At 41.1% G+C, this 12,446-nt stretch overlaps 1 pseudogene; it reads left to right on the top strand.

Moving 5' to 3' along the window:
- The first annotated feature begins 9,892 nt into the window (after positions 1-9,892).
- Positions 9,893-10,185, top strand: LOC115873332 (annotated as a pseudogene).
- The last annotated feature ends 2,261 nt before the right edge of the window (positions 10,186-12,446 follow it).

The following is a 12,446-nucleotide window of genomic DNA, read 5'->3' as shown; positions in this document are numbered from 1 at the left end:
TTATTATCATTTTAAATGAAATGGACAGCTTAGCCATGAACTCATTAATCAAACACTGGAATCCCAGCATACCAATTGAAATTAGAAAGAGGTTTTTATAGAGCAAAGAAAGGAAGATCGCTAATATGCAAATTCTTGTTTCAAAAAAAAGAGACAGTCTTGGGGGAATATGTACATATACATACATACATATCTGTACACATACACATATATAATACAAACGTGTGTAGATACGTGTGTGTATATCAAACACATGATCACCCAGAGCTTCTCCTCTCACCAGCACTTCTTCTATTGGTGGTGATACTGTGGATATTAGCTTTGCTACTTCACACCATGGATTAATACCACCCAGTCTAGTAAGAGTTACAGATTTATCCATACCTTTAGGAGTAGAGATAGCATTATCAGTGCTGTTAAGCCTAATCAGGCTAGAAAGCCAATTTGAGAAGCCCATATTTATGATCTTGTTTCTCTAGAACCACTCCCAGTACCAATTGTGGTTGACAATTGGTTCTCCAGAGAAACAAAACCAGAACACTTGTGATTTTAGATAGATAAATAGATAGATGATAGATAGATAGATAGATAGATAGATAGATAGATAGATAGATAGATCACGAAAGAATATACAGTAACAGCTAATTAGCCCGCACAGAAGTACAGTGGGCTCAATTCAACTCACTGCCATGGAACAGTTAATACACTGGAAGTCCTTCAACTTACAAAGGCCACCGGGTCCAAGGTCAAGGAAGCAGACAGCTGAATCTTCTGTAGAGCAATGCAGGCAGTTCGGCCACAGGCAGCAAACAGCAGGGCAGGTCACCAACAGTCAACAAGATGACAAGGTCCCACAGCCCCAAGCTCAAGCAATATACACAGCAGCAGTGTGGCGGGGCAGGTCTCAAAGGAACCTCAAACTATAGCAACATGATCCACAGGTTGGCAGTCCCACAGGTATGTAGCTCATGAGTTGAGGCAGAAAACTAGCAGCTGCACGCTGGTCCAATCACCAGAGAGCAAGAGAGAGAGAGGCAGAGCTCACCGAGCCATTTATCTCTTTGCTCGCCAATCAAACTGCGACCTTATTAATCCCACATGTTCTTATTGACCAGGTTGGCACAATAAACCTACCTATCACAATATGTGTGTGTATATATATGTTTATATATACAGAAATATTTGTATATACTCCAAATCCATTGCCATCTAGTCAGTGCTGGCTCATAGCAACCCCCTGTGGGTTTCCAACTGTTTGTAACTGTTTACAAAAGTACAAAGCCTAGTCCTTCTCCAACAGGGCTGCTGATGGCTTCAAACTGCCAACTTTACAGATCATAGCCCAATGCATAATCACTATGCCACCAGGACTCCTATATCCATATACACACATATGTTTATATAAACAGAGATAGGTAGCTACATGCACATGTGTGATTAAATTTAATAAAGATGTGTGTATTATTGTGTCCAGAGCAGTACTATACTTAAGAGACATATTTAAGACATAAACTTTCTCTTCACTACCTGAAAAAAGTGAATTTGAATCAAGTAAGCAGCTTTACATTTGAGCATTACTATAGCTTCTAGTGAACCACTATAGTGGCTACTCATTGGGCTATGATCTACAAGGTGAGCAGTTCGAACCACCAACAGCTCTTCAGGAGAAAAACAGGGCTTTCTACTCCCATAAAGGTTACAGTCTCAGAAACCCATAGGGGCATTTGTATCCTGTCCTATAGGGTCGCTATGAGTTGGCATTGACTTGATGGCAGTATGTGAGGTTTGTGACTTCTAGACCCTTTAAGTGTCATTATTAGAGATGTACTCAGCACACAGATGAAAGAAGTATGGTGCAAGGACCCAACCCTGATTCACACAGTACCTGATTTTAAACCATGCCACGTCCCTTGTTCTGTTTGAATGACTGCTTCTTGGTCTGTGGACCAGTGCCACGCGAACACAATTAAGTCTTCTGGAATTCCCATTCTTTAAAATGTGACCCCTAGTTTGTTATGATCCACACAATTGAATGTCAATAAAACACAAATAAACATCTTTCTGATATTCTCCGCTTTTAGCACTGGAGGTACATGCAGTAAAATATAAGTACATCCTTGAAGTCCACCTCCCTGGAAGGCCAAGATGGTCAACTTAGCTTAGAGAAGCAGTTAAATGGAAGGAAGGAAGAACATAGAGTGTTAAGTCCAAGTGTTGAGGTTTGAATCTTAGTTAGGTTTAGAATTGTGAGACCTTGGAAAGAACTCTGTTTCCTCATCCATAAAATGGCCATAAAACTGACTCTGCACATTAAACCAGATAACCCATGTAAAGTAGTCAAACAATAACAGGCACTAAGCATTCCTTTAAATACAAGCTTTTGCTAACAATAACTCCCTAAGGCTAAGTGGTTGAATATAAAGAGCAGAGAATCTCAACATTTCCATTTCTGTGCATAGCTAGGTGAGCATGTTGACTCTTCATCCCTATGAGAGCCATTTTACATACTTGTAGAAAGAAGAGTATCATGATCATATTCTGCTCATAGTCCAAATTTCAGAGAGAAAACAGAATAGGAAAAGATATGCCAATATGCTTTGCAATTTATCAAGTGCTTAACATAGATAGTATTGTGGTGTTGTGGGAGCATACTGAGTATACCATGGACTGTGTGAAGAACCAATAAATCCACCCTAGAGAAAGAACACAACAAAGAATCGATGCCTTTGAATTGTGGTGCTGGGGGAAAATGTTGAAAGTACCACCGACTGCTAGCGACAACAAACATGCATATGAGCAATTCTTACCTTAGAGTTCTCAAATTTTTGCCTTCCATTTATTATCAGAAAAAGACTGGGTTCACGCAGGACAGCACAAAACTCTGGCAGCTCCTATTCGGTTGTGCACAGACAGGGAGGACTCATTGAGTGCTGCTTGAATAGTATTTATTGACCACTAGAAGGTCTGCTGTTCAAAAGCACCAGCTGCTGGTGGCCCCCAACAGAGACAAAACAACCAGAACACTCGTTAGAAGCAAAGATGGCAAGACTTCATCTCTCTTACTTTGACACATCATCAGAAAAAATCAATTTCTGGAGAACATCATGTTCTCGATAAAATAGACTTGAGAGTCAGCAGAAAAGAGGGAGAACTTCAGTGGGATAGACTAACACCATGGCTGCAACAGCGGGCTCAAGTCCATGTGAGGATGGTGCAGGACAGAGCAGCGTTTCCTTCTGGTATAGAGCATATGGATTCAGAAGCGGAGCTGTGTGGACAGTACCTAACCAAAACAATAGCATGTGGGCATTACGACTACACTGTCTGATTTATTTGACCCCTTTGAAGATATTTGACTGTAATTGTGTCCGCCTTCTTCATAGGTGTATCCCCAGGTGTATCACACTTGGAATAGTCCTTGGCATTTATAAATGTTATTGAAAGGGCTGCAGGGTGATTGACATCTGGTATCCATTCATCACTCTGAAGTTCTTTTTTTTTTTAATCTTTTATCATCTCTGAAGTCCATATAGACAAGAAATCTGAAGATTAAAGCATGGCCTTCTGCATAGTATTCTTTTCTATTGATATTACAAACTTACTAAGAGCCACATGAGCCATGAAGTTGGTGGCTCAAAACCACCAGCTACTTCTCTGGAAATATATGAGGCTACTTGTTCCTGTACAGATTTATAGCTTAAAGAACCCTATATAGGGTCCCTATGAATCAGAACCTACTTGATGGCAGTGGGCTTGGGTTGGGTTGGGTTACCACTATCAACTGTTCAGACCAGGCACACAATAGACTTTCTGAGTAGATGACTCAATATACTTTAAAAAGGGCCAAACATACTGGATGTATAGAGATTATAGAAATCCACGAGGCAGTTGCCCTAGAATACAGGGAATGTAATCCACTCCCAGAAGTTATCTTTTGGCCTACATTTATATATCATCAAATAGATTGGCTTATAAAATGATATCACCTATAAGTTATATGCCTCCTTAATCAACTGTATTAGACACAATGGTCAACATTTACTCCAATGCAAAATAAAAAGGCAAGGCATGCAGGGAAACTAGATTCATAGACACAGGACAAGTAGAATAGAAATCATAAGAATGCTGACATACTGTGAAAATTGAACCAATGTCACAAAAGAAATAAATTTCATAAAGATTATAGAATGGGAATCTGTTCTGCTAGGTGAACTTTCAATTAAAGCACAATACAGTATTTTTATATAATTATAATACTACAAGCTTGGTGACTTCAGGCACCCACTAGGTGATCTACAGCTTTGTAGCTCAGAAGTAAGGCATGACATAACTGTGTCCTCATAAGATTTGAATCAAGTTATCCACTGGCTGCCTTCTCTTCTCGATGCTCCACTAGAGGAGTCTGCTTCCAAGCTCATTAAGGTTGCTGGCATAAATCAGTTCTTTGTGATTGTAGAACTGAGGTCTCTAGCATTCTTTGCCTGCTGTCAGTCAGGACTGCCTTCGATACTGAGAAGCTGCCCACATCCCTCCTTAGGTGGCCCTGTCCACAGGTATTTCACAACACAGAGGTAGCAGAATCCTTTAAAAACCAGTGGTAAGAGCCAGTCCCTGACAGGCTTCAACTCTCTGACTTGTTTATTAACTAAGGAAAAGATCTCTACTCTTTAAAGAGCTCCTGTGATTAGTTTACATCCAATAGGATAATCTACTTTTTGCCTTGAGGTGGTTAGGTACCATTGAGCTGTTTCCAACCCCTAGCGGCCCTGCGCACAAAGGACAAAACACTGCCCAGTTCTGTGCCATCCTCGTAAATTGATCTTTTGTTTGAGCCCATTGTTGCAGCCACTTCATCAGTTTATCTGGTTGAAGGTCTTTTTCGCTGCCCCTCTACTTTACCAAGCATGAGGTCCCTCTCCAGGGACTGCTTTCTCCTGACAACTTGTCCAAAGTACATGAGACTAAGTCTCAACAGCGTTGCCCTTACAGACCATTCTCGTTGTACTTCTTCCAAGACAGATTGGTCTGTTATTTTGGCAGTCCATATCAAGGAGTAGCAGGAAACATATCAAGGAAGTGATAGTTTACCATATTCACAGGTTTCACCCACTGTTTTACAAAGAGGGTATTATACAAGAACAAGAGTTGTGGGGCTTGATTCTTAGCATGGATTTTTTTAAGCAAGTGATAAAACAGAAGTCAGTATGGTACTTTTTATTAATGTGAATAAATATTTAGAATATTTATTAATGTGAATATTTATTAATGTGAATTTAAACAGAGTCTGACAGGTGGTGTACGAAGCACTCCACAATGATTATCCCTGAAAGACGAAAATAACTGTCTCACGATAAGCGCACATGATCCTTCAAACCAAAGTCTCTGCGTGATGCACATTGCTAACATGCTCAGCTGCTACCTGGCAGGTCCAAGGTCCTCCCAGAGGGCCACGGAAGAAAAGCCTGGCAATCTACTTCCAAAAAAAATCAGTCACTAAAAACCCAGTGGAGTTCAGTTCTAGTCTGACACACGCAGTCATGATTCAGAATCAACTGCACAGTTACTAGTTTACTGGTTATTCTGAAAATTAAAAACAATCATTTAAAAATGTAGCCAAATACAGGAAAAAGAAATTGCCCTTTTTCCTTAAATCTTTCGTCTTTTCTAATAAATGATAAATATTTGTTTCTTCTCCATTTTAACTCAGCTCACTGATCACACAAGGCTCTTACCTTTGTAACGTATGTTTCTTTCTGAGTTTTGCAGGTATTTTCTTTTTTTTTTTTTTTTTAACATTTTATTAGGGGCTCATACAACTGTTATCCCAATCCATACACACATCAATTGTGTAAAGCGCATTTGTACATCGTTTCTCAGAACATTTTCTCTCCATTTAAACCCCCGACATTAGGTCCTCATTTTTCCCCTCCCTCCCCGCTCCCCCCTCCCACGTGAGCCCTTGATAGTTTATAAATGGGTATTTTGTCATATCTTGCCCTGTCCGACGTCTCCTTTCATCCACTTTTCGGTTGTCTGTCCCCCGGGGAGGAGGTCACACACAGTTCCATGTAATCGGTTCCCTCTTTCCTACCCATTCTCCCTTTACCCTCCCTGTTTTGCCACTCACACCACTGGTCCTATAGGGCTCATCCGTCCTGGATTCCCTGTATTTTCAGTTCCTATCTGTACCGGTGTACCTCCTCTGGTCTAGCCAGACTTTGCAGGTATTTTCTTACTGAACATCTCAGAGTCGTAGCACCATATTACCCTATATTCTCCCCACCATGTACACAAGCACTGCCGTGCTGGATCCAAACTCAACAGGAGCTTCCAGACTCTGCAAACCCCTCTCTTCCACACTATGGAGGCAACGTTGTCATTTTTGTCATGTAAGATATAGCTTATCTACTTTTTTTTTCTTGGCTTGAAGAAGAAAAAAATTGAACCAGTTTAAACAAAACCATTGTGCTGTGGCCTAACGTAACTGCCCAAACCATGTTTACAGCAGTAGATTAGATTAGCTGTATATTGTACAATAAATGAGTTAGAAAACAAGCGGCAGATGCACTGATATTTTGTAAAATTCATGTGTCAAGAAGTCTTTGACAAGCATCCTTTCCATACCTAGATTGAACAATGGATTGAAGCCTTAAAAAAGGGCGGGAGTCAGGGGAAGCAAAGAAAATGCCTTCTACAGTTGTCATTTAAATTGGGTTACCGATGGATGGTTTTCTCCCCTTGAAAAAGCAATCTCTCCAATGTAGAGAGATGGCAGGCCAAGAAAACAGGCCCTAATTAAATCAGTTATGTTGCATTATATCATGTGAACAATGTGTGTCTACAGCAATCTCTCCATGGAAAAATTAAATGAAACATATTTATAATTCAAATGTATATAAACATGGGCTGCATCGTGTATTGCCTGTCTTCTGCTCAAAACAGATCTGAACTCTAGACATAAGGAATTATTGGCTCTCATGTAAGGTACCAAAAGAGATTTTATAACCTAGTTAAACATCTTCCTGATAGGCGCACAGTAAGCCTTTCAAATAAGCTGGGCAAAGTCCAGAGTTCGTGCTCTTTTTCACTTCAGCACGAGCCTTACTCTGATGAACTCTTCCCATGTCTCCTACAGTAATTTTCCCTTGTGCCTCAGTAGCCCATCCTTACCTGCTCCCAGAAAGCCAGGGTGGCTTCCCATGTTTGAAGGTACTGTAGCAAGACCTCAAGCAAAAGCTATGTTAGCAAAGAAGAACTGGTCACCTTGAGCAACCAGTTCTTTAGCTGCTCACTACGGTTAGCAGTAGGATATATTTTTCAATGAATATGATATTTTTGTTGCTATTCTGATACAGGTTCTTCATTATTAATTGTATTTTGTTTTCAGGGGGGAAAAACACCTTATCTTAATCTTTCAAAAGTTGGAACAAACCTGCATTCGATTGTACATTATTGTGAGAAGTCAGAGTGCTGTATGGATTTTGCATTTTACAATATTTCCACTGTTAACTTCTGGAATACTTAGGTGCAGAGAAAAGTTGACTTTTATCATTTCCTAGTTAATGAATAGAAGGGTCACCGCGTTCTCTCTATTTTACTGACTCGAGCACATTCGTCAGCCTCTCCCTCAATGCTTAATTCCCGATGAGAGATTGAAGAACTGAGACTGTTTCATTCATTTCATAACACCCCATTCATAAGAGAATCATATGTTAAACCGCAAACTTCTATTTCTCATGTCAAATAAGAACTTCAGTAGTAGCTATTGAGTTCTTTAAACACAGCCCAAAATCTGAATAAAGATAAAGTTTTATCACTTAAGCTAATGCTAGCTGCTTTAACAGATACAATCTGAAATCACAGTAGATTGCCACAACAAAAGTTTATTTCTCCTACATATAAATTGACATCACGTGTCTGCCAGTACTTTGGTGGCTTGGCTGTTGCTGTGATGCTGGGAGCGATGTCACTGGTATTTCAAATGCCAGCAAGATAACCAGTGATAAACAGAACTGTCAGATTAAGAACAGACTACAAAGAAGGAGTAAGATGTTGTATTAAGCTGGGTTGTCCAGAGAAACAAAACCAGTGACATGAATATATGTATAAGAAAGAACTTGACATCCAGACGTAATTTTATATCAAGAAGGTGTCCCCGCCCAGTCCAATTCAGGTGTGTGGATCCAATGCTAGCTGAAGCCCCACTTGGATTCCCGCAGCTGCAACCTGAAGCAGGGTTGGTACATGCAAGACCCAGTGAATCCAACATCAGTGTGAACATGGCAGGGCACTAGTCTCCCAGGTTGGCTCCTAAGGTCAGCAGCTGTGATACTAAAATATATATCACTGGTATTTCAAAGGCCAGCAGATTCACCCAAAACGAACAGATCTCAGCAGAGCTTCTAGATTAAGAGTAGACTATGAAGAAGGACTTGGCTGCCCACTTTGGAAGAAGTAGCCACCTAAAACCCTATGCTTCAAAAAACATTGTCAGATCCAAAAGGCCTAATGAATAGAAACAGATCGTCGTCAGGTATAGTGCCAAAGAATAGGTCTCTGGGTTGAGAGCACGCAGAATACGACAGAGAAGCCCCTTCCTCACAGTAAAATGACCCTTGTGATACAGGCAGAGTAGAGCTTGTGGGAGTGGAAACTTCAGGATCTTTATTTACTGATGGGATACACCTCAAGGTTAGGAGAAACACCTGCAAAAATCTAATAGTCGGAACTTGGAATGTACAAAATATGAATAACCTAGGAAAAGATCTCAAATTAGAAAACCAAAAAACAGGAACACACTTAGCATCTCTTAAACTGAAAGAACTAATGAAAAAATTGATTCTTGTATTGCAGTATTGAGAGATGCCATGGGGACAATATTGAATGATGCAGGAAGCATCAAAAGAAGATGGAAAGAATACACAGAGTTACTATACCAGATAGAACTAGTCGACATTCAACAATTTCAAGAGGCAGTATATGATTAAGAACCAGTGGTACTGAAAGAAGTAGTCCAAGATTAATTGAAGGCATTAGCCAGAAACAAGGTTCCAGGGATGGATGGAACACCCATTGAAAATGTTTCTAACCACCAGATGAAGCCCTGGAAGCACTCACTCACCTATGCCAAGAAATATGGAAGACTGGAAGTGAACCATACTTGTACCCCTCAAAAAAAAAGGTGGCCTACGTGTGCGCAAATTATAGAACAATATAATTGATATCCATGGAAGTACAATTTTGCTAAAGATCATTCAACAAGAGTTGTAGTAGTACCGTGACGGGGAGCCAGCAGAAGTCCAAACAGGGTTCAGGAGGCTGAGGAACAAGGGTCATCACTGCTTATGTCAGGAGGACCTGGGTTAAACGCAGAGTGCTACAGAGATGTTTACTCGTGGTTTTTTCCCATGATAAGGCATTTAGCTATGTGAATCACAACAAACTGGAGTTTATAGTTTGAGAAGAACGGGAAGTCCAGAACATTCATTGCGCTCATGCACAACCTGTACATAGATCAAGAGGCAGCTGTGGGAGCAGACCAAGGGAACACGGCCTGGTTTAAAACCAAGAAAGGTGTGTGTCAGGGGTGTAACCCCTCAGCACTCTTATTCACTCTGTGTACAAAACAATTCATCAGAGAAGCCGGACTGTACAAACAATCTGTATGAGCAAATCATCCAAAAGCCCCACTCGGGTGGCTGACTAGCAACCTTTGATGTGCAGATGACACGATCTCACTTGCTGAAATCACGTAGGATCTGAAGCTCTTGCTGAAGAAGATCCAGGATGATAATCTTCAATATAGATTACATCTTAATGAAAAAACAGCAAAAATCAAAAAATTGCGCAAGTGCCCTCTCTTCTGGCCTCTGATCTGGGCCACAGAAGCGAGATGACGAAGGGAATGTCATCCTTCGTAAAGCTTCTCAGTAAGACGCACACCTTGTGCCGCCACTGTGGCCCCAAGGCCCACCATCTACCATCTACCCAAGTCGACCTGTGGCAAATGTGGCTCCCCTGCCAAGAGCAAGCGAACGGATAACTGGGGCGCCAAGGCGAACAGAGGAAATAGCACCGGTACTGGTGGCCCGCGCATTCAGGCATGGGTTCCGGGCCGAGACAACTCCCACACCCAAGAGGGCAGTGTTTGCAGCATCCAGTTCATTGGACGGATTTCAGCATTGAGCTGTGCAGTAAGTGTTCTCGGATGAAAAATGTACCTGGTGTTTTAAGGTGTTTGCAATCAATTAAGCTATGGTATAGGAGTGGATTGGAACTGATATGGGGAATAGGGTCACTGAAAGGTGCTTGGTTGTAAATGGGCTTAAGGGGGAAGACTTCATGAAGGCAGCCCAGGAAGAGGACCTACTTGAACAAAAAGAACCCGTGTTGGATTACCCAGTAACCAAGGTCAACTTGGCCTTGCTTATATTCTAAAAAGGAAAAGAAAGAGAGACAGAGAGAGAGAATCATCTCAACAAGACCAATAAGTAGCGTCATGATAAAGGATGAAGGGATTGCCAAGGATTTCCTTTTGCTTGGATACAAACTCAATGCTCATGGAAGCAGCAGTCAACAGATTAAAGGATGCATTTAACTGGGTAAATATGCTGCACAAGAACACTTTAAAATATTGAAAAACAAGTATATCTCCTTGAGGCCCAAGCCATGGTATTTTTGATCACCTCATAGACATGTAAAAGTTGGACACTATTTAAGGAAGACAGTAGAAGAATCAGTGCATTTGAATTGTGGTGCTGATGAAGACTATTGAAAGTACCATGGACTGCCAAAGAACAAGAACATCTGTCCTGGGAAAAGGATAGCCAGAGGGCTCCTTAGAATAAAGGGTGGGAAGAAGAAGAAGAAGAAGAAGAAGGAGGAGGAGGAGGAGGAGGAGGAGGAGGAGGAGGAGGAGGAGAAGGAGAAGGAGAAGGAGAAGGAGAAGGAGAAGGAGAAGGAGAAGGAGAAGAAGAAGGAGAAGGAGAAGACAGGGTGTTAAGACTCGCTCTCACCTGCTTTGAATATCAGGAGAGACAAGGCCCTGGTCTCATGCTTGGTAGGATAGAGCAGCAGTGAAAAAGAGGAGGACTCTGGGTAAGATAGATTGACATTGTGGCTGCACCGTGGACTCCAACATCAAAATCATTGTCAGGAGGGTGCAGGACTGCTCGCTCTGGGCTACATAGGATCGCTGGGTCAGAACCAACTTGAGGGCACCCAACATTTAAAACTGAAGAGAGAGTGCTGAGAAGAAATTCTATGAAGTCATTCAAAGACACAGACTGGTGAAAACTGTTGTCTTCAACTTGTAGTTGCCAAAGTTGCTCTGAGAGTTGTCATTCAACCAGCAGGTGGAGAAAGAGGGAGCGTGGAGCACAGCAGAGATGGGAGTTTAGAAAGCAAGCCTATATAGCACCGCCATGCACATTTCACTGGCCTGACAGCAATTCCAGTGTCACATGTACTGGAAAGGGATGCTGAGAAGTGAGGTCGAACTGTATGCCAACCAGGCAAAGGAAATTGGTAAACTGATTCACCAGTTTCGAGCACATCACAAATGCACTTTTAATCTTCATCGAAGCAAAACAAAACAAAAACAACTAACAAAGGCTTTCTCTTCTAGCAGGACATTGCGATGGAGCTTTTCCAGAACAACCATTTATTCTCAGTTCTTGCTCTGATATAGGAAGGGTGTGTCCATTCACACGACACTCATGGCACTCAATAAAGGAAGAATCATAAAATCTGGAAATAAAGGGCAGAGCAGGAAACTTATGCAATTTAGTGCTCAGAAGTTTGTGGGCCAACTTGATTTGCTAATCCACAGCCTGTGCTTCTGGAGAGGAGAAGAAGGGGGAGTTCACAATTCACAAACCAATTTGTGTTGTTTCTGCAACACTGCAAAAGTGCGACTCATGAATATGCTAATGAAATTGCAATGAGAGTTTTGGCACTATTTCATCACCTCAACTAGATTAGAGAGTAATAACACTATGGGCTTACATGTCTTCAGAAACTGCTGTGGTAGTAGAAAAAAATTGGATCTATGATATTTATAATGCAACAAAAATTACAGCCACACTACAATAAAATAATGATAATTATTTTCTATGTAAGCAATAGTCCAGCATGCATACACACAGAGAGCTCACTATTAAGGTCATTCATTACTTTTTATGTTTCTATTTTGTTGCCAGAGTGAGTCTACATTTAGGGATGGGCTTGTTTCTCTGTGCCTATTTCCAAGAATAGAAAAAAAGATCCAAAGTGGAACTACTCTTGTTTTTATTTTATTGGCAAACCAGAAATCCCTTTTAGAAATAGTAGCCATTTTATCTGATCAAGAAACCACCCTGTGGTTCTGAAAATATAAAACCCAATGACCAAATCCACTGTGATGGCGTCTATCCCAACTCATAGTGGCTCTATAAGACAAAATAGAA

The sequence above is a fragment of the Echinops telfairi genome, unplaced genomic scaffold (assembly GCF_000313985.2).
Source record: "Echinops telfairi isolate 266 unplaced genomic scaffold, ASM31398v2 ScPeMD7_7468;HRSCAF=8506_0, whole genome shotgun sequence".
In the NCBI taxonomy this organism is placed as follows: Eukaryota; Metazoa; Chordata; class Mammalia; order Afrosoricida; family Tenrecidae; genus Echinops; species Echinops telfairi.
This window is presented reverse-complemented; position numbering and strand designations above follow the sequence as displayed.